This window comes from Lathyrus oleraceus, chromosome 1, assembly GCF_024323335.1.
Source record: "Lathyrus oleraceus cultivar Zhongwan6 chromosome 1, CAAS_Psat_ZW6_1.0, whole genome shotgun sequence".
NCBI classification, from domain to species: domain Eukaryota; kingdom Viridiplantae; phylum Streptophyta; class Magnoliopsida; order Fabales; family Fabaceae; genus Lathyrus; species Lathyrus oleraceus.
Window position 1 is genome coordinate 272,805,875 of NC_066579.1, and position 12,930 is coordinate 272,818,804.

At 37.6% G+C, this 12,930-nt stretch overlaps 1 long non-coding RNA gene across 1 annotated transcript; it reads left to right on the forward strand.

Moving 5' to 3' along the window:
- The first annotated feature begins 9,480 nt into the window (after positions 1-9,480).
- LOC127130312 (uncharacterized) lies at positions 9,481-10,271 on the forward strand. Its single transcript, XR_007806441.1, has 3 exons — positions 9,481-9,592; positions 9,720-10,089; positions 10,176-10,271. It is a non-coding gene; the product is annotated as an uncharacterized LOC127130312 (long non-coding RNA).
- Positions 10,272-12,930: the final 2,659 nt, after the last annotated feature.

Sequence of the window (12,930 nt, forward strand, 5' to 3'; positions counted from 1 at the left end):
CCTTTAGAGCGTTCTGAGTATCCTAACATAATACCTTTCTGTGCTTTGGAATCGAACTTGTTCAGATGTTCTTTAGTGTTTAAGATAAAGCAAGAACATCCAAAAGGATGAAAATATGAAATGTTTGGTTTTCTTCCTTTACACAGTTCATAGGGAGTCTTTTCCAGAATAGGTCTTATAGAGATTCTATTCTGAATGTAACACGCTGTATTTACAGCTTCTGCCCAAAAGTGCTTTGCCATATTAGTTTCATTGATCATGGTTCTGGCCATCTCTTGGAGTGTCCTATTCTTCCTCTCTACAACTCCATTTTGTTGTGGAGTTCTAGGACAGGAGAAATCATGGGATATTCCATTAGAGTCAAATAATTCCTCAAAATCTTTGTTTTCAAATTCCCCACCATGATCACTTCTGACTCTAATAATTTTAGAGTCAAATTCTTTTTGCACTTTGGAGCAGAAACTAGTGAATACAGAGTGAGACTCACTCTTGTGCTTTAGGAATTTCACCCATGTCCAGCGGCTATAATCATCAATAATGACTAGTCCATACTTCTTTCCATTGACTGATGCTGTTTTCACAGGACCAAATAAGTCAATGTGGAGAAGTTCCAGAGGCTTAGAGGTAGAAACAACATTTTTCTTTTTGAAAGACGTTTTTGAAAATTTTCCTTTCTGACATGCCTCACATAGAGCATCTGAAGAAAACTTTAGTTTAGGTAGGCCTCTGACTAACTCGAGTTTATTTAGCTGAGAAAGTTTCCTCATGCTAATATGGCCCAAGCGTCTATGCCATACCCATTGCTCTTTATGAACCGACATCAGACATTTAACATTTTGTTCTTTTAAATCAGAAAGATTAATTTTATAAATGTTGTTTTTCCTCTTGCCTGTGAAAAGGACAGAGCCATCGTTCTGATTAGTGGCTTTACATGTTTTTTGATTAAAGATTACATCATAACCGTTATCACTTAATTGCCACATTCTTCAAATTTTGCTTTAAGACAACCTTTTATGTTTTTAAGCTTTTGTTTTAATTTCTGATATGAGATAAGAGTTTCTGACAAGCATGATTCTAGATCAGATCGAGAGAGTTCAGAAAATACCTCTTCAGATTCTTCATCTGAGCTGCTCCTGGATGTGGTAGCCATAAGTGCCACGTTGGCCTGTTCATCAGAGTCAGATTCTGATGACCCAGATTCACTATCATCCCAGGTAGCCATTAATCCTTTCTTTGTCCTGAAGGTATTTTTCTTGAAGCTTTCTTTTCTAGAATTGTCTTTCTTTAGCTTGGGGCATTCATTCCTGTAGTGACCTGTTTCTTTACATTCATAACAAGTAATATCTTTGTTAGTTTTACCTTTTGAGGTTGATTCTGATCGATCCCCTCTGGGTCTTGGTCTTCTGAAGTTGTTGTTCCTCTTTTTCCAAAGTTGTTTAACTCTTCTGGTCATGAGGGACAATTCTTCTTCATCATCAGAATCTTCTGGTTCAGAGTCATCAGTATCTTCAGTTTCTGCCTGGAGAGCTTTGGTTCTGTCAGGTTTGCGTCTTTCATATCTGGACTTTAATGCTACGGACTTGTTCCTTTTCTGAGGCTCATCTTCCTCTAGTTCTATCTCATGGCTTCTGAGGGAACTGACAAGTTCTTCAAGACTGATATTGTTCAGATCCTTTGACAGCTTCAGAGCAGTAACCATGGGTCTCCATTTCTTTGGCAGACTTCTGACTATCTTTTTGACGTGGTCTGCAGTTGTGTATCCTTTGTCTAGAACCTTGAGACCTGCAATCAGAGTTTGGAATCTAGAGAACATTGCCTCTATGGCTTCATCATCTTCCATTTTGAAAGCTTCATATTTCTGGATAAGCGCCAGAGCCTTTGTCTCTTTGACCTGAGAGTTTCCTTCATGAGTCATCCTCAGAGAGTCAAGTATGTCTTTGGTTGTTTCTCTGTTGGTGATCTTTTCATACTCGTTGTAAGATATAGCATTGAGGAGTATGGTTCTGGCCTTGTGGTGATCTTTTCATCTGACATCTTACTTCTGGGAACTTCAGCTCCATCCTCTGTGGCAGGAGGTTTGTATCCATCTGTGACAATGTCCTAGAGATCAGCATCATAGCCTAGAAAGAAACTTTCAATTCTATCTTTCCAGTAATCGAATTTCTCTCCATCAAAGACAGGAGGCTTAGCATTGTAACTATCCTTTTCATTTGTGTGGGCCATAGTTTTTCTCGTTCTGGATCTCTCTACACTGTTAAGTGTTTGATTAGAAAATCAATAACAGAGTCGGAGCTCTGATACCAATTGAAGGTGAGAAAAACAAGAAAGGGGGGGTTTGAATTGTTTTGAAAAAAAGCGCTTTTTCAAAAATAAAAAACACACAAGGAATTTATACTGGTTCGCTTATAACACAAAGCTACTCCAGTCCACCCGGCCAAGGTGATTTCGCCTTCAACAAGGACTTAATCCACTAATCTCGAAAGATTGATTACAAACAACGTCTAAGAGAAAGATCTCTTAGTCCTCTCAAGTATACAGACTGCGCAGAGTCACTTGAGGAAATAAAAACAAGGATAAAGACTTATGTAATCTAGAGTGCTTCTAAGATAAGCAAATATTACAACAGCAAGAACAAAGTGTTTCACGTTCTAAGCAAAAGCTTCGTGAAGATTGAGAGAATAAAACGTGTTTATGTGTGTTGATGTTTCAGTAAATTCTTGTGCTATTAATGTTGATTTGCAGTCCTTTATATATAGGAGTGAAGTAGTCGTTGAAGGTGATGGCCAATAATTTAAATTAATGCCATAACTTATATAGCTTCTTGCCAAGACAACTTTCTCTCCTCGAATGACTACTTTCCAAATATAGTTCCTTTTCATTTGAATTTGGAGTTAACGTCTCTTTCTGTATTAGGAAATCCATTGCCAAGCCTTTATTTGAAGTTAACGTTACTCTTTCTTTATTAGGAAATCCATGATCAGAGTCTTCATGTTTCTTGGAATCTTGCTATTTAACTTCTGATGTTGATCTCTTGAGTTCTGATGGTTTCTTCAGATAGCGCTGAGAGCTTCTGGAGTTTGGCATACAGTTGTTCAGAGTTAGAACTTCTAGAGCGTACTTCTTGTTCAGATGCTTCTAATATTTTGCTGTTTTGCTCAGAGTTAGACTTTCTTGAACGTGTTTCTACTTCAGATGCTTCTGGTCTTCTGATAATTTGTATCTGATATGATTCTGTATCTGATGACGTCATCAGATCTCTTCCTTCTTTCCTTAGAACCCTGCACACTTAGAAACTTTTCGTTAGGGTGCCATTTTTTGGTTTCATCCTTTGTTATCATCAAAATCATGGAATCTGTTGTAGAACAATTTTTGTTCTTACAGAACCCCTTATTACTTACGACCTTGGCCCAGTTCTATGATCTGCCAATGAGATGTTTCACGTTCCAGGATTTTCAAATAACACCAATGTTGGAGGAATTTGAAAATCTTGTTGGTATTCCAATGAAGGACAAACTTCTGTTCATGGGTGTCGAAGAGTTTTTGAAATATCAGGTTATAGATGTTGCCCTTAACATGCATAATAAGGAAGTTACTACAAATATAGGAGTCAAAGGAAATACTAAATGGTTCTCACTCCAGTTCCTCATACATAGAGCTTACACCCTTTTGGAGGCTCAAAGTTGGGAGGCTTGTTATGATATAATCGCATTGGCTATTTATGAAATTGTTATGTTCCCAAATTTGTAGACATGACTGCCATCGGCATGTTTCTCATGGAGAATCTAGTGCCTACCCTTTTGGTTGATGTGTTATATTATCTGAGTTGGAGGAATGGGAAGAGAGGAGGAATGGTTTCTTGTTGCGCTTCTCTACTAAACAAATGGTTGCAAACCCATCTTTCAAAGGAGGGACCCTTTGTGGAACAAATAAATGCTAGTTGGCCCTAGAGTTGGGATCACCATGATATAGTGATATTTCATGGTACTGCAGGGAGTACGACGGTATAGAGATTATATCCAACTGTGGGGGCTTCCCCAACATACCGCTCATTGGTACTCGAGGTTGCATCAATGTCAATTCAGTCTTATTTATGAGATAAATTGGGTACCTAATGGAGGTCCCTCCCGAGGAGAAATCTTTGGAGGCTTTTTTGTTACATGACCTGGGAGTTAGGAACCATGATTAATTCAAAGAATCAAGAAGGCATGGGAAAAAAGTCAACATGAAAGGGAAGGTTGATCTAGGAAAGAATAATTGTATCACCAAAGAGCCTTACTTCCAATGGATAAAGGAGAGGGTGAGATCGATCAAAATGCCTTTAAGTATAGAGAAACATGTTCCTCTTTCGAAGCCTAAACCTACCCATATCCTTATTGAGGAGGCAGAAGGACTCATGGCAACCATTGAGAAATTTACCAAAGAAAATGAAGAGCTGCAAAGCAACCTTTATCGGGTCACTAATGATAAGAACGAGTTTAAGTGTAAACTCGAGAGAAAGAAAAAGAAGCTCCATGTAAATGAGGAAAAGGTTGATAAAGAAGATTACAAAAGGGAAAGAGTCAAACACGATTTGGATCAAGCCGACAGTTGCTTGGATACCATTAAAGGCCAACTGAAGAAGGCTGAGAGAGATTGTCGAGAAAAAGAGAAATGGTGGAAGATTGACACAAAAGAAAAAAAAGAAATGAGACATGCGAGGGAATAGCAAGAGCGCCGCCTCAAAGAGAGTGATTTGGATGTTTCTCAAGTTACACCTGAGATATGGAAAGGAAAGTGCCAAGAGGAAGAGAATGCTCATAAGTTAGCACTGCCTCGAAAAGACAGATTTGACTCTTTGTAGCGGGAAAGCTCAGATTAGCTGAGTGAAAAGGAGCTGGAGAACAAGCTCGGAGGCCTACGAGGGAACCGTTCACTTTCTACATGCACAAAGGAATGAATATTGGGACAATTTCACCAGTCTGGTGGAGTTCTGCAATTGGCTAACCAAGGACATGCCTTTAATGCTAAGATGTGTTCTAGAAGACCTAAACGATAATGACGTCCCTCCTTCAGTGATCAACTTTGTTTTTCTCTACAAAGACATGATGAAGAGGTCCAAAGAAGATTTAAAAGACCTCAGAGGAAGAAAGCTTGCAGTTTGAATTTTACATTATACTTTTCTTTATGTCTAAAATAATCTTGTACTCAATCTTTGTACTCTACTTTAAATTGAATGAATGAAGATTTTGGCTCTTTTGTACCAAAGTTTGGTACCATTCTTTCTTTGTTCCCCACGATCTCTTGGAATGTTTGCTAAATAACTATGAATCTAAATGGTTCCCTGAAAATGAAAATGAACATAAGCATAAAAAAAATTCACATCTGCATGCATTAAAATATTCATCATGCATTTCATTGTTCAAAGTAAAAACTCATTTCATTTTTCCTCATCTCCAATAATTTAAGTTGATTCCTCAATGTCGACATGCTACCCACGCAAACACAAGGTATGATGTATGAAATTCCATAGGAGCAACTCATGTGCCTCAGCCTGTACATACCTCCATAGTGTCTGATGGAGTTATCCCACAAGGGTCGTCAATCAAATTCCCATTTCTCACACTGATGAGAAGCTCCAAGATGAGTTTGAAATGCAAAATTATAATTGGGATGGTCCAGGGTCATTCCTATTGTTGCTTACGATTCCGAGGCTATCCTGATGTGTCGAGCTTTAGTAGAAAAGCTAAGAATCCTGGAAGGACATAACTCAACCCGTTTGACTACTTTGGATATGTTTCTAATGTTAAACACGGTTATTCCTCCAAAGTTCAAGGCGCCAGAATTTGAGAAGTACAAAGGCCTCACATGTCCTAATATACATCTGAAAACGTATTGCAGAAAAATGGTTGCGTATGCCAGAGATGACAAAATCATGATCCATTATTTTTAGGACAACCTAACTGGAGCATCTCTGGATTGGTACATGCAATTATAGTGCAACAGCATACCCACTTGGGGTGAGTTGGCCAAAGCATTTGCAAAGCAATACAAATAAAATACTGACATGGCGTAGAACCGTACTCAAATTCAGAGTATGGCTCAAAAGGACAATGAATCTTTTAAAGAATACGTGTAACGATGGAGAGAATTGGCTACAAAGCTTCATCCACCTTTAGTTGATCATGAATTAATTGACATCTTCATGGGAACTTTAGAGGGCCAATATTATGAAAGAATACTTAGCAGTGTGTCTACAGAATTCTCTGACATGGTGATTGTGGATGGAAAAGTAGAAGAAGGATTCAAGAGTGGTAAAATTCAGGGAGGTTCAAGAAGTCAAGCAATATTGAAGAAGCCTTCCAATGGATTCAAGAGGAAAGAAGGCGAGACTAGTTTCATCTATTCTCAGAGGGAGAGGGCACCACCAAGGGCTCCTGCTATCATGCCTTATTTCTAGTACCCTTACGTAGCAGCTGCTCAGTATCCAACTATTCCTTATCGTCCAATTTCCCATGCTCATATTCCAACTCAAGTGCCTCAATATCAAGCTCCAATGCCTCAGTACCAGGCTTTTACACCTCAGTATCAACATAGAAATCATTAATATAACAATCAATAATATTCGGTCCAGCAACAACGACCAAATCAGCAGAGGCCTTACCAACAATTCAATGATGCAAATATCACTCATATACCTATGACGAACACTCAATTGCTACCTGTCGTACCTCGAAAAAATAGGGATACGACTACAAAGCGAAGCGCGATCGCACGCTCGCAATGATGGACTGAACAGAGTCGCCACCGAACTTTATTTATTCCTAAAAAGGAAAGGGGAAATATCGATAAAACCCAAGACAAAAGAAAGGATAAGATATGGTCATCGCAACCAATATCAGGGTTCGGGAGTCGATTACGCAAGGGGAAGGTATTAGCACCCCTCACGTCCGTTGTACTCAACGGGAACCATTAGGTTAGTTGTGTGCGTTAGTGTTAGTTGAAATATTAGGATTTTCAAATTATTAGGTGGGAAAGAAAGAAAGGATGAGAAGAGAATGTGTTTAGATTTTTTTTTACGAAGGACTAAACCTAAGTTTTTTATTAGTGGGCCTGACAAGATTTACAAATCCTGCTCCTACGTATCTCAACAGAGAAATCAAGGCTTACGTAGTTCTGGGTAGAAAAATGTTTGTTTGTTGGTCGATTTTAGCGAAAGCTATACTGTATTAATCGACGAAAACATTGTTTTACCCAAAACAGATGAGGAGTGGATGCATACCACACATCAAACGGATTTATAAATCTACATTCAGAAAAGCGTCACTTATCTCGACTCAACAATCGTGGCCGAAACATTGTTTTGCATCACTTAAGACAACATATCTTTCATTTATGAAAAAGGTTCTTTGATTAGTCGCACGGCGGCGAGAAAGAGTTTGATTGGTTAGATGTATTTTGAGTGATGGCGAGAACTTGGATGAGCGAGATATACATCTCGAATCCTAGCCTCAGGAGTGCACGGTATACACCATGTTCCATTTCCATCTTCATTGGCAAAAGTATTTAATAGAGATTAAGTATTTTTAGGTTTGATTGAGAAAGGGTTTGAAGAAACCACATTGACAATTTTAAACGATGGCGAGAGTTAAGATAGGCGAGGCATACGTCTCGAATCTTAATCTCAGGAGTGCACGGTATACACCATGTTCCATTTCCACCTTTATTGAAAAAGTGTTAAATAAGAATTAGGTATTTTGAGTTTTGTTGTGAAAATGACTTGACCCTAGATCAAGTATTGATGGACGTTTAAGAGAAATTTGAATGAGTGTTTGAGAGAAAACAAAGTGGATAAATTTGGATGATGGCGAGAGCTAAGATAGGCGAGGCATACGTCTCGAATCTTAATCTCATGAGTGCGCGGTATACACCACGTTCCACTTCCATCTTATTGAAAAGGTCTTAACTATGAATTAATATTTTTTGAGTTTTTATTAAGAAAATTGGCTTGACGTTGAATCAAGCGTTTGATGAAAGTTTGAAAGAAATGGAATAGAATAGGAGGGAGAAATGAATTGATTTGTTTATAGAGAAAATACTCGACGTTGGATCGAGTCATTATTTTTGATCTTTTGGAAATGGTTGATTTTATTCTTGTGTTAGTATCTAACTAAACAGTCAAACAAATAAAGAAATAAAACAGTACAAAATTATTACACATCGGGGGAGTGGGGTACATTTTGTCAAATGGGGATTCAAAATCATGAAATAATTAAATCGGGCCCAAACAACAAATAATGCAATGTATGAGTGTAAGTGCAAGAGAACTGGCTCATTGTAAGAAAGCCCAAGAGTAAGCTATGTGAGGTTGATGGCGATGCTTAAAAAGCAATCGACTTACAAGGGTATGGAAATGGGTATTAATAACCTAAAATTAAAATAAATAGCAAGGTACTATATAGAAAAAGAAATTAAATAAAATAATAAACATAACAAATATAAACACAAAAATTGGCTATCCCCAAGTATCGAACTCGCTCCACTAAAGACCATGAAACTGCCCTCTCTCCACTAGACCATTTATGATTAGTTATTATTTACAATAACAACTTGGGTATATAAACAGAACTAGCTGAAGATAGTTTAGAATACAAATTAATTAAAATGGGATGGGCTACTGCTATTGGACCACTTAACCAAATGATGGAGGAATATAAAACACAACCATAGCCGCCTGGCTGTTGGTTTTTCAAAAGAAAAATTAATTGGTAGAGATAAACATGAATATGTTACCATTACCCATATACCAAAATTAATGACCAACTGTAAGGGAAACTAAATGGTCACTTAAATGGGATTTAATGGTCTGTTTAAGAAAGAACAAATAATAAATAAAAAAACGAAAAGAAAAAGTGAGGACGCAGATGAGAGTCCCAGAACTCAGTCATTTTCCCCCCTATCGATTTCGCTCATCCTCATCTCTCTACCACGCACCTCTCTCATCAAAACCCTCTCTCAAACGCACTCACACTAGCCTCAATCGTTCCTCTCTCCGTCTCACTTTCACTCATCCTCAAACTTTTGCTCTCACTCCAGAAATCAAACACTTCAGAGAGATTCAAGCAAAAACTCACCTTCAGCGGCGGTAATGACGAGCTTGCAACTGCCTCACTTCACTAGCTTTCAGGTTTTCGTTGTGGTCTCTCTGGTTTTCGTATTAGGGTTTAGTTTTGTGGTTTTCGTCGCCTCCCCCTCTTTCTTGTGCGCCTCACCTCTCTCCTTTTATATTCACTACCTAGGGTTTCAGATTGGTATACAGAGATTCAAAAAAGAAACTTCCTGGAAGTGCTTTTAGGTGCTTAGAATCGGATTGCCTTCTTTGATGCTTGGACTTGGAAAAGGTAATCTGAACCTATGCTTTCTCTTTGAATTTTGTCTCTATGCCATTTTGGGATTTTTGAAATTTTAACTGACTTGGTAATTACTTGGTTTTACTGCAGTGAATTTCTCTTGCCACTATGAGGTTTCTGTTGCAACTTCCCTTGTAGCTATGAGATTAAACAAACTCTTGGTGATTAAATCATGGATAATGGCCATTGCTTCTTCGGTGTTACCGGTTCGTCTTTGATTAACATTCTCTTTTTAATAACTGAATTTCAATAAGCAATGCTTCTTTGTCAAAAATCTGAGAAAACATATCGCACAAAGTTTCTGAATTGATTGTTATGGTTTGATTTGTGCAGGGTGATTTGTTGATTTGTTCTACTTTCATTGGCTCTGATAGATACATCCAGAATTTCTCCGGTTATGAAGAGGTCACAAAATCACTTATTGAACCATCCGTCCGAATACTCTGAGCTGCAGCAGTAACGGGTTCTAACAAAACGCATCAGCTATATTGCGTAAGAGGAAGCCTTGATTCGGAAGCTGGTTGATGAGCGGAGTTTCTATTTGGCATTGGTATTGCTATTCTGTTTTATCCGAGAAACAAAATCTGTTGGAGGAATGAGGACACTGCATTTACTTCTCTTGACTTCGTAGCCGACCACCGAAGATCCTATGAATAAAACCTTTTATCAAAAGCAACGGGTGATTCGCCGGTCACTCCGGGAGGTAGGCGACATTTATGCATCGACTCGAATAAGCTTACCATATACTCATGTGCGTTCTCTTGCTTACACTTTTGATATGTTCCGCAGGTTTACAACTATGTCTGCGGGTGACGATGACTAGCTGCATAAGTCTTGGTTCGAATGCAGCCCGTGTTGCTGGGAATTTCAGGTGACTTGAAGGTTGATGTTAGCATGAGCGGAAACTACGACTTACACTTGGAAAACGTGGCTCACAGTTTGTAGACTTGATGGTCAAGATGTGGCTTTGTGAATTATGGGTCGAATTGCGATTTGGACATGAATTGTGATAAATGCAGGTCTTACATTGTTGAAGGCCTCTGATCTTTTTATTTCCATCATACTAATAGAAGCTGCAATTGAATATCCTGTTGCATTACAGCAAAGACATACATACTGAATTAATCCACAAACTGTATAATGGTATCTGCCAAGAATGTTTTGAACTGTATCTACATAAGTATAGTTTCTCTTCCCAAAAAGAGGATCACCAGAACGATAACATTCAGTTAGCATCCATGAGGTATACAAAATGATGAGGCTGAAAAGGATCATCACTGTAGGACCGGTAATCCAACCCAATTACGCTAGCCCATGCCAATGACAGTACTCCAGATCCAATCACAGTTATTATTATATGAGAGCTTGATGTCCAAATGGTTCCTGTTTTTCTAGGACGGCCATTATTCAAGGCATTCAGTAGAGCTTCTTCTTTGGTAAAATTATTTCCACAAATGCTGATTCAACATAGTGTAGTTCAAGGTGAGCATCGTTTGCATCATCATTTGATTCAATGCGTGTAATTATTGAATGACTGTTGTATGGTTTGGTTTACATTGGTATTGCAGGTGGACATGGCATGGTGATGAATTGGAATGTTATGGATTATGCTCATGGAGGATTGCTAGGCAAGTGTATATTAGTAGATGAAATTAAACTTTATGGAGAGACGGAGAATGATAAAGCTCTGGATGAATCACTTTGCCAAGATAACTTTTCAGAGATGAAGCTGTGATAACAAATATTTTCTCTCAACGCAACCCTTTCATTAAATTCCATGTTATTCGTGCTGGAAAGGAAACCAGAGTTCCTACTATTCCAGGAAGTGATGGGCTTTTGTAGAGCATTGAAGAAGCTACCAGGTTGGCACACAATATTGGTTTCCATGTGATGATCAAAGCAACCATTGAGTTTCATAGCTTGAACTACCATTTCACCCCTATAGCCTCCGCGACGAAACTCCGATTCGGTAAGTCTTCCTGCTCCAATTCACGATCTATTCGCGTTAATCCTTGATTCTGATCCTCCTCGGATTTGCATGCAAAATACAAATTGGTTTGGAATTTTCAATTTCAGTTTCATCTCGATTTGGCAAAGTCACTTCAGGAATCCAGATTCGAGGTTGCCCCAAGTTCTTGGAATTGAAGGTGAAGCAGAAGATGGAATGCCATAGTGGATCACAATTCTCGGATCCAATTCAGTTGATTGCAAACTACCATGCTGCTGAAACTTGTGGTTGAAATGGTGATGGGCAGCTTTGTGCAACAACTTCTTGGCAAACATGGTTTTGATGATGATGATGATGATGATGTTTTTTTTTATTATAAGTTATTCATATGCCATGTGCATGGATGATAATGATTGAATGAATGAATGATTTGGAATATGAATGATTGTGTGGGAATCTTTAAACATGAACGAATGGAAAATCTCAATGTGAAATGAAGAAAATATGAAATGCAAATTTAAAAATTTACAAATGTAAAAATATGAAATAGTAAAATATGCGCATGAATGAAGAAGTATGTATGGAATTTCTTTGGATTATGAATGAATGTTTATTGAATTGTATTGAATGGAATTGGATATATTGAATGAAGGTTTGAAAGTTTGAATGAACTGTATGGTTATGGTTGTAGTTTGAATTTGATTGAAGTGATTGTAAAGAATAAGAATGGTTGTAACTTGGTTTATGGAAATGGATATTTGGTTATAAAAATGGATCTTAGAAATAATCCAAGACTAATCAAAATGTCAATTTAAAATCAAAAACCAATAAAACCAATTAAAATCAAATTAATCTATAATTTGTTAAAATTACTTTGATATCAACTCTAACATTTATTTGGAAGTTAAAATCAATTAGAGTTTGAATCATTAGTAAAAACACAATTAAGATTAAATTGAAATTTGGAATTAGACTTAATTTGAAATTAAAATCGAATTGAAAATTAAAAAGTCAAATAATTAGAATCCATTTTATAATCAAGAACACCATGATCAAAAAAACTTAGATAATAATCAATGTTTATAAAAAATAAATATGGATTTGGGAATGGACGGTTGCCTTTGGTCATGAATGTATGCAAATGAACTTTAGGCCAAGTGCCAAAAAAAATGAAAAAATTTCAGGACCAAAATCGGGGTATGACACTACCTTATCTAATTCATAATGGAATGGTCGTTCCCAGAGGACTACCACCAATGTCGAAGCCTTATAAGCCTTGGTATGACGAGAATGCCAGATGTGCCTTTCATGACAACTCAGAGGGTCATACAACAGAAAACTGTTGAGTGTTCAAGCTCCGAGTCCAGGAGTTGATAGATCATAAAATATTGTTTGTTTCTAATGTTCCGAATATGGGGAACAATCATTTGCCTAAACATAGTGGTTCAGGCGTCAATGTTGTAGAAAGTTTTACTGATGAAAGCTTAATAAAGGATATGCTCAATTTGATGACCCCTTGACAGTGGACCATGATAGATCGGTGGAAACATAATTTATGAAAGAAGTGCATGAAAAATGTGTGGTGTCTTCATTTGA